The 15,000-nt window shown below is 47.0% G+C and overlaps 1 long non-coding RNA gene across 1 annotated transcript in view; it reads right to left on the reverse strand.

Moving 5' to 3' along the window:
- The window catches only part of LOC125774189 (uncharacterized), a 34,112-nt gene extending 25,208 nt beyond the window's left edge, over positions 1-8,904 (reverse strand). Inside the window, exons 1-2 of the long non-coding RNA XR_007420660.1 lie at positions 7,666-8,904; positions 7,099-7,382 (exon numbers count right to left, since the gene is read on the reverse strand). This is a non-coding gene — a long non-coding RNA (uncharacterized LOC125774189). The remainder of the gene's footprint in view (positions 1-7,098; positions 7,383-7,665) is intronic.
- Positions 8,905-15,000: the final 6,096 nt, after the last annotated feature.

Here is a 15,000-nt window from a genome sequence, read left to right on the forward strand (position 1 = left end):
CACTCTTCAACTAACTTTCGTTCTGGTGTCTTGGTATCAAATCGCGTAAGACACAAGATTCTACTGGCCAAATAGAATCTAGCACATTGGTTAACCTGGCGCCGCAGTCAACTCATGTGCTTGGATCGGATCGAGCTATTGAGTATTGGGCCTGCATACTCGCTCATCCGTATCCTTTGCGTACCGCCCCATGGCCCCGTCCTTAGAGTTAATGACTAGTAGGCTTAACTCTTTGTATGTCTGCACCACAGTTCCCGTTCGTTCCGTGCCGTGGCCGGATACGTATTGCACATCGGTATACCTGTCGCTACTCAGGCAACTCGTGTGCGTGGATTGGATCGAGCTCATGGGGTGTGTAGAGATTCCATGTTATAATTGCAAGTCCATATCCACTTTATAGGTTAAAGTCATAAGTTGTGATTGCACAACCATACTTCATAAGAGTTTAATAACTCTTCAACTAACTTTCGTTCTGGTGTCTTGGTATCAAATCGCATAAGACACAAGATTCTACTGGCCAAATAGAATCTAGCACATTGGTTAACCTGGCGCCGCAGTCAACTCATGTGCTTGGATCGGATCGAGCTATTGAGTATTGGGCCTGCATACTCGCTCATCCGTATCCTTTGCGTACCGCCCCATGGCCCCGTCCTTAGAGTTAATGACTAATAGGCTTAACTCTTTGTATGTCTGCACCACAGTTCCCGTTCGTTCCGTGCCGTGGCCGGATACGTATTGCACAACAGTAGATACCATCACCTGACGTATCTAACACACCACTATTGTAACTCGTCGTCGAAGGACCTTTCAAGTGCCTGATGGCCAGGGGAGCTCTTACACGGCACGGAGACACAGTGATGCTCGCCCATCACAGTGTACAACGATCGAGTTTGCTTAAGTGTCTGGGTACCTACACACCAGACACAATGCAATGGCCACGGATCCACACAAGGCACATCACATGCAGAAAGCTTCACCAGATTATGACACATACCACACTCTTGTAACTCGTCGTCGAAGGGGCGTTCAAAGTGCCTTACGGCTAGGGGAGATCTAGCACGGCACGGAGACACAGTGATGGTTGCCCATCAAAGTGTACAACGATCGAGTTTGCTTTCCGCGCAAGCGTTCTAAGTGTCTGGGTACCTACACACCAGACACAATGCAATGGCCACGGATCCACACAAGGCACATCACATGCAGAAAGCTTCACCAGATTCTGACACATACCACACTCTTGTAACTCGTCGTCGAAGGGGCGTTCAAAGTGCCTTACGGCTAGGGGGGATCTAGCACGGCACGGAGACACAGTGATGGTCACCCATCAAAGTGTACAACGATCGAGTTTGCTTTCCGCGCAAGCGTTCTAAGTGTCTGGGTATCTAAGCACCAGACACAATGCAATGGCCACGGATCCACACAAGGCACATCACATGCAGAAAGCTTCACCAGATTCTGACACATACCACACACATGCAACTCGTCGTCGAAGGGGCGTTCAAGTGCCTTACGGCTAGGGGAGATCTAGCTCGGCACGGGGACACAGTGATGGTCACCCATCAAAGTGTACAACGAACGAGTTGGCTTTCAACAAATTCTGACACATAGCAAGCGAGCGACCGAGCTACACCGAAGGCAGCCCATGGTTGGTCACTCGCGGACGATCATCAGTAATGATCCTTCCGCAGGTTCACCTACGGAAACCTTGTTACGACTTTTACTTCCTCTAAATCATCAAGTTCGGTCAACTTCAGCCATGCCAGCTGCAGCTCACGAAGGAACCGCGGAAGGTAAGCCTCCAGAAACCTCACTAAATAATCCATCGGTAGTAGCGACGGGCGGTGTGTACAAAGGGCAGGGACGTAATCAGCACTAGCTAATGACTAGTGCTTACTAGAAATTCCAGGTTCATGGGGACCGTTGCAGTCCCCAATCCCGACTAGATGGGCATTTTAGTGATTTCCCGTTCCTCTCGGAATGGGGGCGCCTATTGGCGAGAACACGCTGCGACCCACATTGTAGCACGCGTGCAGCCCAGAACATCTAAGGGCATCACGGACCTGTTATCGCTCATTCTCAGCTTGCTAAACACAAGTTGTCCCGCTAAGCAGGGCAAACGTAGCCGACGACCGCCCGTGAAGGCGCCGCCCGGCTGTAACGTCAGGTGCGCCCGGAGGCGCACTGCTGACAGCGTTCTAGTTAGCATGTTTGAGTCACGTTCGTTATCGGAATTAACCAGACAAATCATTCCACGAACTAAGAACGGCCATGCACCACTACCCTTAAATTTGAGAAAGAGCTATCAATCTGTCTTACCTCGATAAGTTTGGACCTGGTAAATTTTCCCGTGTTGAGTCAAATTAAGCCGCAAGCTCCACTTCTTGTGGTGCCCTTCCGTCAATTCCTTTAAGTTTCAACTTTGCAACCATACTTCCCCCGGAACCCGATTTTGGTTTCCCGGAAGCGACTGAGAGCACCGAATAGGGGTAGCGTCTCCCAATTGCTAATTGGCATCGTTTACGGTTAGAACTAGGGCGGTATCTAATCGCCTTCGATCCTCTAACTTTCGTTCTTGATTAAAGAAAGCATCCATGGCAAACGCTTTCGCTTCAGTTGGTCCTACGACGGTCTACGAATTTCACCTCTCGCGCCGTAATACCAATGCCCCCAACTACTTCTGTTAATCATTACCTCTAGGTTTCTGACAAACCAACGAAATCGTATAAACCGAGGTCATATTCCATTATTCCATGCAAGATTATTCTCGGCCAACGCCAACCCCACGGGGGGGCCGGACGCTTTGTCTTAGCCTGCTTTGAGCACTCTAATTTGTTCAAGGTAAATGTGAGTATCTTGAGCACCATGAGGAGCCCGTGCCGGAGTTAACCGGTAGCACGGTACTCGTTCACAGAGTAACGCCCAAGTACACCATTGTGAGTCGCAGCCGTGAGCGCGCGCACGAACGGCCCCGGCGTGTAACCGGGCGCCCGTGGCGGTCACGTGTCTGGACGGGCAATCAACTTCGAACGTTTTAACCGCAACAACTTTAATATACGCTAGTGGAGCTGGAATTACCGCGGCTGCTGGCACCAGACTTGCCCTCCACTTGATCCTTGTTGAAGGATTTATACTCAACTCATTCCAATTATGGACCATCGTTAGAGAGGTCCATATTGTTATTTCTCGTCACTACCTCCCCGTACTGGGATTGGGTAATTTACGCGCCTGCTGCCTTCCTTGGATGTGGTAGCCATTTCTCAGGCTCCCTCTCCGGAATCGAACCCTGATTCCCCGTTACCCGTCGCAACCATGGTAGTCCTCTACACTACCATCAATAGTTGATAGGGCAGACATTTGAAAGATCTGTCGTCAGTCGACAAGCGACCATACGATCTGCGTCCTTATCCAGACTTCAACTCAAGCCGCCCGGAGGCGATTGGTTTAACTAATAAGTGCACCAGTTCAGCTACCCGCGAGGGCAACAGTCCCGGCATGTTGCATGTATTAGCTCTGGATTTTCCACAGTTATCCAAGTAACTAGTGGTAGGATGATCTTGTGAATTATAGCTGTTATACTGAGCCTTATGCGGTTTCACATTCATTTATGTTTGTACTTAGACATGCATGGCTTAACCTTTGAGACAAGCGTATATTACTGGTAGGATCAACCAGAATTCGTTCCACTACAGACACACACTCGCTTAGTGGGAAATAAATTTCCACACAACTCTCTCTCTCTAGAACCATATGGAATGGCTCTTTGGTGTTGGGTAAGGCACCAATTTGTTGGGGTGTAACGGTCACCACCAACTTTAAGTTTGTTAGGGCACAACGGAAACCACTAACTAAACTTTAGGAAACTAAATTTCCTCACACATTATCTCTCACCATATTAGCACTAGGTGCTATCCACGATTGTACAACGTTTCAACTCTTGAATCGACCGTAGGGCCGCGGAATTGCTTCCGGGCCCCTATTCTCGCTATTAATTGTTCATCTCTTTCAATACATCGAGTTCGTTCCATTGGGTAGTTCGCATGGCGAACGTTTTGATGCAGCCCCCTGGGGGACCACGGCACTTTACACCGGGTATGGTGTATGCGCAACCTACAGATAACAATAAACCCCTTATGCGTGTGTAAACCGATGTTGGGCTGCTCAACATCTTTCATGGTTACATCACTTGCACCAGAACCCACGGTGCCGATTTGGTAATATGTTGTACATTTACTCTCAAGATGTACGCTTCGGCCCCTTATTCAGGGGCTCAAGCTATTACCAGCAAGAACAATCCTCATCCAGACTTGAACTCGAAACACCCGGAGGCGAACGGTTTAACTAATAAGTGCACCAGTCTTGAATCCATGCGTCGGTGGAAACAATGCCGGCGTGTTGCATGTATTAGCTCTGAACTTAGCGAGTGATTGCCTTGCAGCTGTCATACTGAGCGTAGAGCGTGATTATCGCTCACTTGAACCATGTTGAATGGCTCTTTGGTGTAGGGTAAGGCACCAATTTGTTGGGGCACAACGAAACCACCAACTTAAGACTTGCTTATAGGCATTTCAACGTTTTCAACTCTTAAATCGACCGTGTTTCATTATCATCTCTTCTTCTTATTAAATGCATAGAGTTCGTTCCATTGGGTAGTTCGCGTGGCGAACGGTTTGATGCAGCCCCCCGGGGGGGACCACGGCACTTTACACCGGGCATGGTGTATGCGCAACCTACAGATCACCAATATATTTGTGATCGATAATGCACACTTCTTACACGACTGACCAGTCGACAGCGCTGCCTTCCTATTATGCGTGTGTAAACCGATGTTGGGCTGCTCAACATCTTTCACGGTTACATCACTTGCACCCGAACCCATGGTGCCGATTTGGTAATATGTTGTACATGGTCTCAAGATGTACGCTTCGACCCCTTAAGGGCTCAAGCTATTACCAGCAAGATCAATCCTCATCCAGACTTGAACTCGAAACACCCGGAGGCGAACGGTTTAACTAATAAGTGCACCAGTCTTGAATCCATGCGTCGGTGGAAACAATGCCGGCATGTTGCATGTATTAGCTCTGAACTTAGCGAGTGATTGCCTTGCAGCTGTCGAACTGAGCGTAGAGCGTGATTATCGCTCACTTGAAAGGGTCAAGCCCTTTCGAGTCGTCCGGTTTTTACGCCAGACGACTCGGTTCACCATCTTTCGGGATACAAGTTGACTAAGTGGTACCACTACACTTATCAACTTTCGATTTGGTAATCCTCATCCAGCTTCCTTTCTGGAGGTCCCGAGGATTACCAATTGGGCTGTCATACTGAGCTCATATATTGGAGATCGATAATGCACACTTCTTACACGACTGACCAGTCGACAGCGCTGCCTTCCTATTATGCGTGTGTAAACCGATGTTGGGCTGCTCAACATCTTTCACGGTTACATCACTTGCACCCGAACCCATGGTGCCGATTTGGTAATATGTTGTACATGGTCTCAAGATGTACGCTTCGACCCCTTAAGGGCTCAAGCTATTACCAGCAAGATCAATCCTCATCCAGACTTGAACTCGAAACACCCGGAGGCGAACGGTTTAACTAATAAGTGCACCAGTCTTGAATCCATGCGTCGGTGGAAACAATGCCGGCATGTTGCATGTATTAGCTCTGAACTTAGCGAGTGATTGCCTTGCAGCTGTCGAACTGAGCGTAGAGCGTGATTATCGCTCACTTGAACCATGTTGAATGGCTCTTTGGTGTAGGGTAAGGCACCAATTTGTTGGGGCGTAACGGTCACCACCAACTTAAGACTTGCTTATAGGTATTTCAACGTTTTCAACTCTTAAATCGACCGTGTTTCATTATCATCTCTTCTTCTTATTAAATGCATAGAGTTCGTTCCATTGGGTAGTTCGCGTGGCGAACGGTTTGATGCAGCCCCCCGGGGGGGACCACGGCACTTTACACCGGGCATGGTGTATGCGCAACCTACAGATCACCAATATATTTGTGATCGATAATGCACACTTCTTACACGACTGACCAGTCGACAGCGCTGCCTTCCTATTATGCGTGTGTAAACCGATGTTGGGCTGCTCAACATCTTTCACGGTTACATCACTTGCACCCGAACCCATGGTGCCGATTTGGTAATATGTTGTACATGGTCTCAAGATGTACGCTTCGACCCCTTAAGGGCTCAAGCTATTACCAGCAAGATCAATCCTCATCCAGACTTGAACTCGAAACACCCGGAGGCGAACGGTTTAACTAATAAGTGCACCAGTCTTGAATCCATGCGTCGGTGGAAACAATGCCGGCATGTTGCATGTATTAGCTCTGAACTTAGCGAGTGATTGCCTTGCAGCTGTCGAACTGAGCGTAGAGCGTGATTATCGCTCACTTGAAAGGGTCAAGCCCTTTCGAGTCGTCCGGTTTTTACGCCAGACGACTCGGTTCACCATCTTTCGGGATACAAGTTGACTAAGTGGTACCACTACACTTATCAACTTTCGATTTGGTAATCCTCATCCAGCTTCCTTTCTGGAGGTCCCGAGGATTACCAATTGGGCTGTCATACTGAGCTCATATATTGGAGATCGATAATGCACACTTCTTACACGACTGACCAGTCGACAGCGCTGCCTTCCTATTATGCGTGTGTAAACCGATGTTGGGCTGCTCAACATCTTTCACGGTTACATCACTTGCACCCGAACCCATGGTGCCGATTTGGTAATATGTTGTACATGGTCTCAAGATGTACGCTTCGACCCCTTAAGGGCTCAAGCTATTACCAGCAAGATCAATCCTCATCCAGACTTGAACTCGAAACACCCGGAGGCGAACGGTTTAACTAATAAGTGCACCAGTCTTGAATCCATGCGTCGGTGGAAACAATGCCGGCATGTTGCATGTATTAGCTCTGAACTTAGCGAGTGATTGCCTTGCAGCTGTCGAACTGAGCGTAGAGCGTGATTATCGCTCACTTGAAAGGGTCAAGCCCTTTCGAGTCGTCCGGTTTTTACGCCAGACGACTCGGTTCACCATCTTTCGGGAAGGGACCGTCTCGGTCGCAAGCTGCTCCGGTCCCCAAACAACCTGCGACAAATGATAGGAAATGCCGACATCAATACGTGTTCAGTTTGGTTTATCGCTCATAGGTCTTTTTGACCATCGATCCCTGATTATAACTCTCAATTAAACAGTCAGGAGAGTAAGGCATGCCCATCGATATCTCATCGACAGGCGATACCGCAAGAACGGCCAACGACACATCAGGTGATCGATTATTGCTACGACTTTTGCTTAATCGTTTCCACTCCTTAGAGAAAGAAACCCCCGGGGACCGTCTCGGTCGCAAGCTGCTCCGGTCCCTAAACAACCTGCGACAAATGATAGGAAATGCCGACATCAATATGTGTTCAGTTTGGTTTATCGCTCATTGGTCTGTTTGACCATCGATCCCTGATTAAACTCTCAGTAATCCAGTCGGGAGAGTAAGGCATGCCCATCGATATCTCATCGACAGGCGATACCGCTTGAACGGCCAACGACACATCAGAGGATCGTATCTTGCTACAACTTTTGCTTAATCGTTTCTTCTCCTTGGAGAAAGAAACCCCCGGGGACCGTCTCGGTCGCAAGCTGCTCCGGTCCCTAAACAACCTGCGACAAATGATAGGAAATGCCGACATCAATACGTGTTCAGTTTGGTTTATCGCTCATTGGTCTTGTTTGACCATCGATCCCTGATTAATACTCTCAATTAGAAGGTCGGTAGAGTAAGGCATGCCCATCGATATCTCATCGACAGGCGATACCGCATGAACGGCCAACGACACATCAGAGGATCGTATCTTGCTACAACTCTTGCTTAATAGTTTCCACTCCTTGGAGAAAGAAACCCCCGGGGACCGTCTCGGCCGCAAGTTGCTCCGGTCCCTAAACAACCTGCGGCATCAAATGATAGGAAAAGCCGACATCAATACGTGTTCAGTTTGGTTTATCGCTCATAGGTCTGTTTGACCATCGATCCTAGAATTCAACTTTCGAGTAAGGCATGCCCGTCGATATCTCATCGATAGGCGATACCGGTAGAACGGCCAACGACACACATCTAGGATCGCATTTACTCTTCCTTGGATGGATAACCAATACCCTAGGACCGTTTCATCGCGAGCTGCTCCGGTCCTCAAACAACTCGCGAACCACCGATAGGATGATATTAGGAATGGCCGACTTTCATCCTTTAACTCTCAGTTCTGCTTACCAAAACATAGGTACTTGGACCTTAAAGACCACTATATGTTCCCCGATCGGGGGCAATCGGAACGTCTATCCATCATCAACATCGTTTCACTCATTCCGAACCACCAAATTGGACAGACAGTACCATATTCACCAACCGATTGCTTCAACTTCGCAAACTGTATGGTAAGTTCTACTAATTTCACATCTTACCATCGACTAATAGTGCATAAATCCACTTGGAAATCACTTTTCCTTGGTCCTCGGACCTTCTACGACAACGTCCAACAAATATCCGAAGTCGTTTCCCAACTTAGACCAAGCATTTCGTATCTTTACTTCTAATCGATTTTTTCTCTCATAATTGACGATCAAAATCTAAAAACCACATTTTGAGCCAGAAGCAGTCGTCCGATCGTCCTGGGGGTAGTCTCAATCGATTTAGAAGGGCCCAATTCATAAAGATACGTACTCAGTCAAATTCATGCTTCTGGCTCACCTACCCCCTATATAGTAAACGAAAGCGTACAGGCGTGGAAAACGTGCCATTTTTCTCCATCACGGACTTTTTTTTTCTCGTTGCACCGACTCTAGTAAAAAAGTGAAATTTTTTACTAGTTACCAACTTTTGCAAATTATCATCGGATATCACTTTTTATGGTCTATAGTAAGTTCTTATCACGTTTTAGTAGTTTTTGAAAAAAAAATTTTTTTGAACTTTTCAAAATTTTTCAAAACAAAGTTTTTGTAGGCGGTTTTGTGTATGGAGGGTTACTAGTCTCGGGGTCACTGTTTGACCAAAAAACCACTATATATCATTCGAAAGGTAATTTCAAGGGCTACAAAAAATTGTTCTACGACACCCCCTTCCGACGTCTAGTATTCGAGTTATTGGCCAAAAACCATTACTTGAGCGATTTTTCGTTCAGGGTACCCGACTCTAGTAAAAAAGTGAAATTTTTCTCGATTGACCAAGTGTTGCAAATGACCATCGGATTTCACTTTTTATGGTCTATAGTGAGTTCTGATCACGATTTGGTACTTTTTGAAAAAATTTTTTTGACGCACTTTTCAAAATTTTGCAAAACCAAAACTTTTTAGGCGGTTTTGTGTATGGAGGGTTACTAGTCTCGGGGTCACTTTTTGACCAAAAAACCACTATATATCATTCGAAAGGTAATTTCAAGGGCTACAAAAAATTGTTCTACGGCACCCCCCTCCGACGTCTAGTATTCGAGTTATTGGCCAAAAACCGCAACTATAGCGGTTTTTCGTACAGGGTACCCGACTCTAGTAAAATGATGCGATTTTTACTAGTCTAGGAACTTTTTGGTCAAAAAATCAAGTATATGTCATTCGATAGATAATTTCAAGGGCTACCAAAAATTGTTCTACGGCACCCCCCTCCGACGCCTAGTATTCGAGTTATTAGCCAAAAACCGCAACTATAGCGGTTTTTCGTCCAGGGTACCCGACTCTAGTAAAATGATGCGATTTTTACTAGTCTAGGGAACTTTTTGGCCAAAAATCAAGTATATGTCATTCGATAGATAATTTCAAGGGCTACCAAAAATTGTTCCACGACACCCCCCTGCGACGTCTAGTATTCGAGTTATTAGCCAAAAACCGCAATTATAGCGGTTTTTCGTCCAGGGTACCCGACTCTAGTAAAATGATGCGATTTTTACTAGTCTAGGGAACTTTTTGGCCAAAAAATCAAGTATATGTCAATCGATAGATAATTTCAAGGGCTACCAAAAATTGTTCCACGACACCCCCCTGCGACGTCTAGTATTCGAGTTATTAGCCAAAAACCGCAATTATAGCGGTTTTTCGTCCAGGGTACCCGACTCTAGTAAAATGATGCGATTTTTACTAGTCTAGGGAACTTTTTGGCCAAAAATCAAGTATATGTCATTCGATAGATAATTTCATGGGCTACCAAAAATTGTTCCACGACACCCCCCTGCGACGTCTAGTATTCGAGTTATTAGCCAAAAACCGCAACTATAGCGGTTTTTCGTCCAGGGTACCCGACTCTAGTAAAATGATGCGATTTTTACTAGTCTAGGGAACTTTTTGGTCAAAAATCAAGTATATGTCATTCGATAGATAATTTCAAGGGCTACCAAAAATTGTTCCACGACACCCCCCTGCGACGTCTAGTATTCGAGTTATTAGCCAAAAACCGCAACTATAGCGGTTTTTCGTCCAGGGTACCCGACTCTAGTAAAATGATGCGATTTTTACTAGTCTAGGGAACTTTTTGGCCAAAAATCAAGTATATGTCATTCGATAGATAATTTCAAGGGCTACCAAAAATTGTTCCACGACACCCCCCTGCGACGTCTAGTATTCGAGTTATGGGCCAAAAACCATTCATACTTGAGCATTTTGCTCATTTTGCCTGTACGGGTACCGGGGACTAGTAAAATCAGGCCAATTTTACTAGAGTGGGGGTACTTTTTGGTCAAAAAAACAACTTTTGCTCGTTCGATAGGGAATCGATAGGGCAACAAAAAATCGTTCTACGACCCCCCCTTCCGATGTCTAGTATTCGAGTTATGGGCCAAAAACAGTTTATAGCTAATTTTTCACTCGATTTTTCACCAAGTATCGCACATTACTCCGGTTCTATACATTGGATCGTCAATCTTTAAGATTTTATGGGTAGTTCCAACTGTTTGCTACATTTCATCCATACATCACCAACCGATTCAATGTCTGTGCTAGAAGTTATTAGAGGAATAAAAAAATTTACCCTTGGCTTTGGACCGTACAATTTTACCCATTTTTGGCCCATATTTGCCCCATAGCTCCGCCGGTATCCAAGATATGGCCACACTTTCTTCTGGCCATGGGTAGATGGCACTTGCGGCTAGATTTCTTCCATGCACCACTAATCGCTACCATGTCTGTGGCCGGAGCTATTCACGAAAGCGCCTCGCGCACTTGGTCGGATTTTTGGTCCAACTTGCACCATTTTTGGCCCATATTTGCCCCATAGCTCCGCCGGTATCCAAGATATGGCCACACTTTCTTCTGGCCATGGGTAGATGGCACTTGTGGCTAGATTTCTTCCATGAACCACTAATCGCTGCCATGTCTCTGGCCGGAGCTATTCGACGAACAACCATCGCATTTACCTAGGTACTTTTTCGGATTTTTGGTCCAACTTGCACCATTTTTGGCCCATATTTGCCCCATAGCTCCGCCGGTATCCAAGATATGGCCACACTTTCTTCTGGCCATGGGTAGATGGCACTTGTGGCTAGATTTCTTCCATGCACCACTAATCGCTACCATGTCTGTGGCCGGAGCTATTCACGAAAGCGCCTCGCGCACTTGGTCGGATTTTTGGTCCAACTTCACCATTTTTGGCCCATATTTGCCCCATAGCTCCGCCGGTATCCAAGATAGCGCCACACTTTCTTCTGGCCATGGGTAGATGGCACTTGTGGCTAGATTTCTTCCATGCACCACTAATCGCTACCATGTCTGTGGCCGGAGCTATTCACGAAAGCGCCTCGCGCACTTGGTCGGATTTTTGGTCCAACTTCACCATTTTTGGCCCATATTTGCCCCATAGCTCCGCCGGTATCCAAGATAGCGCCACACTTTCTTCTGGCCATGGGTAGATGGCACTTGTGGCTAGATTTCTTCCATGCACCACTAATCGCTACCATGTCTGTGGCCGGAGCTATTCGACGAACAACCATCGCATTTACCTAGGTACTTTTTCGGATTTTTGGTCCAACTTGCACCATTTTTGGCCCATATTTGCCCCATAGCTCCGCCGGTATCCAAGATATGGCCACACTTTCTTCTGGCCATGGCTAGATGGCACTTGTGGCTAGATTTCTTCCATGCACCACTAATCGCTACCATGTCTGTGGCCGGAGCTATTCACGAAAGCGCCTCGCGCACTTGGTCGGATTTTTGGTCCAACTTCACCATTTTTGGCCCATATTTGCCCCATAGCTCCGCCGGTATCCAAGATATGGCCACACTTTCTTCTGGCCATGGGTAGATGGCACTTGCGGCTAGATTTCTTCCATGCACCACTAATCGCTACCATGTCTGTGGCCGGAGCTATTCACGAAAGCGCCTCGCGCACTTGGTCGGATTTTTGGTCCAACTTGCACCATTTTTGGCCCATATTTGCCCCATAGCTCCGCCGGTATCCAAGATATGGCCACACTTTCTTCTGGCCATGGGTAGATGGCACTTGTGGCTAGATTTCTTCCATGAACCACTAATCGCTGCCATGTCTCTGGCCGGAGCTATTCGACGAACAACCATCGCATTTACCTAGGTACTTTTTCGGATTTTTGGTCCAACTTGCACCATTTTTGGCCCATATTTGCCCCATAGCTCCGCCGGTATCCAAGATATGGCCACACTTTCTTCTGGCCATGGGTAGATGGCACTTGTGGCTAGATTTCTTCCATGCACCACTAATCGCTACCATGTCTGTGGCCGGAGCTATTCGACGAACAACCATCGCATTTACCTAGGTACTTTTTCGGATTTTTGGTCCAACTTGCACCATTTTTGGCCCATATTTGCCCCATAGCTCCGCCGGTATCCAAGATATGGCCACACTTTCTTCTGGCCATGGGTAGATGGCACTTGTGGCTAGATTTCTTCCATGCACCACTAATCGCTACCATGTCTGTGGCCGGAGCTATTCGACGAACAACCATCGCATTTACCTAGGTACTTTTTCGGATTTTTGGTCCAACTTGCACCATTTTTGGCCCATATTTGCCCCATAGCTCCGCCGGTATCCAAGATATGGCCACACTTTCTTCTGGCCATGGGTAGATGGCACTTGTGGCTAGATTTCTTCCATGCACCACTAATCGCTACCATGTCTGTGGCCGGAGCTATTCGACGAACAACCATCGCATTCACCTTCTCGTTGCACTTCTTCGGGAATTTGGTGCAACCAAGTTTTCACTATAACTTGGTCATTTTCCGTCCATCGGACATGCGGTTTTGGGTGTCGATACTTGACACCGCGCGCTACAATATGTTCCTCCACGACCATGTGGTCCGATGCTTCCAACAGGAGCTATTCGAGGAGTACCGATTTTTCACCATTAAAAATGCTCGTTTTTGCACCAACTTTTGCCTATAACTCAGGCTGTATCGATCGGATCTTCAATCTTGAAAAAGTTTTGGATAGGTGGCATCAAATGCTACATTTCGTTCTTCCACGTCAACTTTGTCCGATGTCTAGCAAAAAAGTTATTCGCGAACCAAGTCCAGAACCCATGCAATGGCTGCCCACATTGCATACATCACGGCGGTTAACTCTCGTTACTCTATACCGAGGACTTGGTACTTTTTCAGGCATTCGTTGCTACTTCTCGGTTCATGATATTCGTTTACGGTCTTCACTAGGGCATTTGGTGCTCCTTATCGGTTCATGATATTCGTTTACGGTCTTCACTAGGGCATTTGGTGCTCCTTATCGGTTCATGATATTCGTTTACGGTCTTCACTAGGGCATTTGGTGCTCCTTATCGGTTCATGATATTCGTTTACGGTCTTCACTAGGGCATTTGGTAATGGGCTTCCCACTTTCTACTGATCGATCCATACTCACTTGCGTGCACCTAGCCTAGGAAGGTTTCCTATGGCTTCCCATCTTTCTACTGATCGATCCATACTCACTTGCGTGCACCTAGCCTAGGAAGGTTTCCTTGGGCTTCCCATCTTTCTACTGATCGATCCATACTCACTTGCGTGCACCTAGCCTAGGAAGGTTTCCTATGGCTTCCCATCTTTCTACTGATCGATCCATACTCACTTGCGTGCACCTAGCCTAGGAAGGTTTCCTTGGGCTTCCCATCTTTCTACTGATCGATCCATACTCACTTGCGTGCACCTAGCCTAGGAAGGTTTCCTTGGGCTTCCCATCTTTCTACTGATCGATCCATACTCACTTGCGTGCACCTAGCCTAGGAAGGTTTCCTTGGGCTTCCCATCTTTCTACTGATCGATCCATACTCACTTGCGTGCACCTAGCCTAGGAAGGTTTCCTATGGCTTCCCATCTTTCTACTGATCGATCCATACTCACTTGCGTGCACCTAGCCTAGGAAGGTTTCCTTGGGCTTCCCATCTTTCTACTGATCGATCCATACTCACTTGCGTGCACCTAGCCTAGGAAGGTTTCCTTGGGCTTCCCATCTTTCTACTGATCGATCCATACTCACTTGCGTGCACCTAGCCTAGGAAGGTTTCCTATGGCTTCCCATCTTTCTACTGATCGATCCATACTCACTTGCGTGCACCTAGCCTAGGAAGGTTTCCTATGGCTTCCCATCTTTCTACTGATCGATCCATACTCACTTGCGTGCACCTAGCCTAGGAAGGTTTCCTATGGCTTCCCATCTTTCTACTGATCGATCCATACTCACTTGCGTGCACCTAGCCTAGGAAGGTTTCCTATGGCTTCCCATCTTTCTACTGATCGATCCATACTCACTTGCGTGCACCTAGCCTAGGAAGGTTTCCTATGGCTTCCCATCTTTCTACTGATCGATCCATACTCACTTGCGTGCACCTAGCCTAGGAAGGTTTCCTATGGCTTCCCATCTTTCTACTGATCGATCCATACTCACTTGCGTGCACCTAGCCTAGGAAGGTTTCCTTGGGCTTCCCATCTTTCTACTGATCGATCCATACTCACTTGCGTGCACCTAGCCTAGGAAGGTTTCCTATGGCTTCCCATCTTTCTACT

The sequence above is a fragment of the Anopheles funestus genome (genome assembly GCF_943734845.2).
Source record: "Anopheles funestus chromosome X unlocalized genomic scaffold, idAnoFuneDA-416_04 X_unloc_90, whole genome shotgun sequence".
NCBI lineage: Eukaryota > Metazoa > Arthropoda > Insecta > Diptera > Culicidae > Anopheles > Anopheles funestus.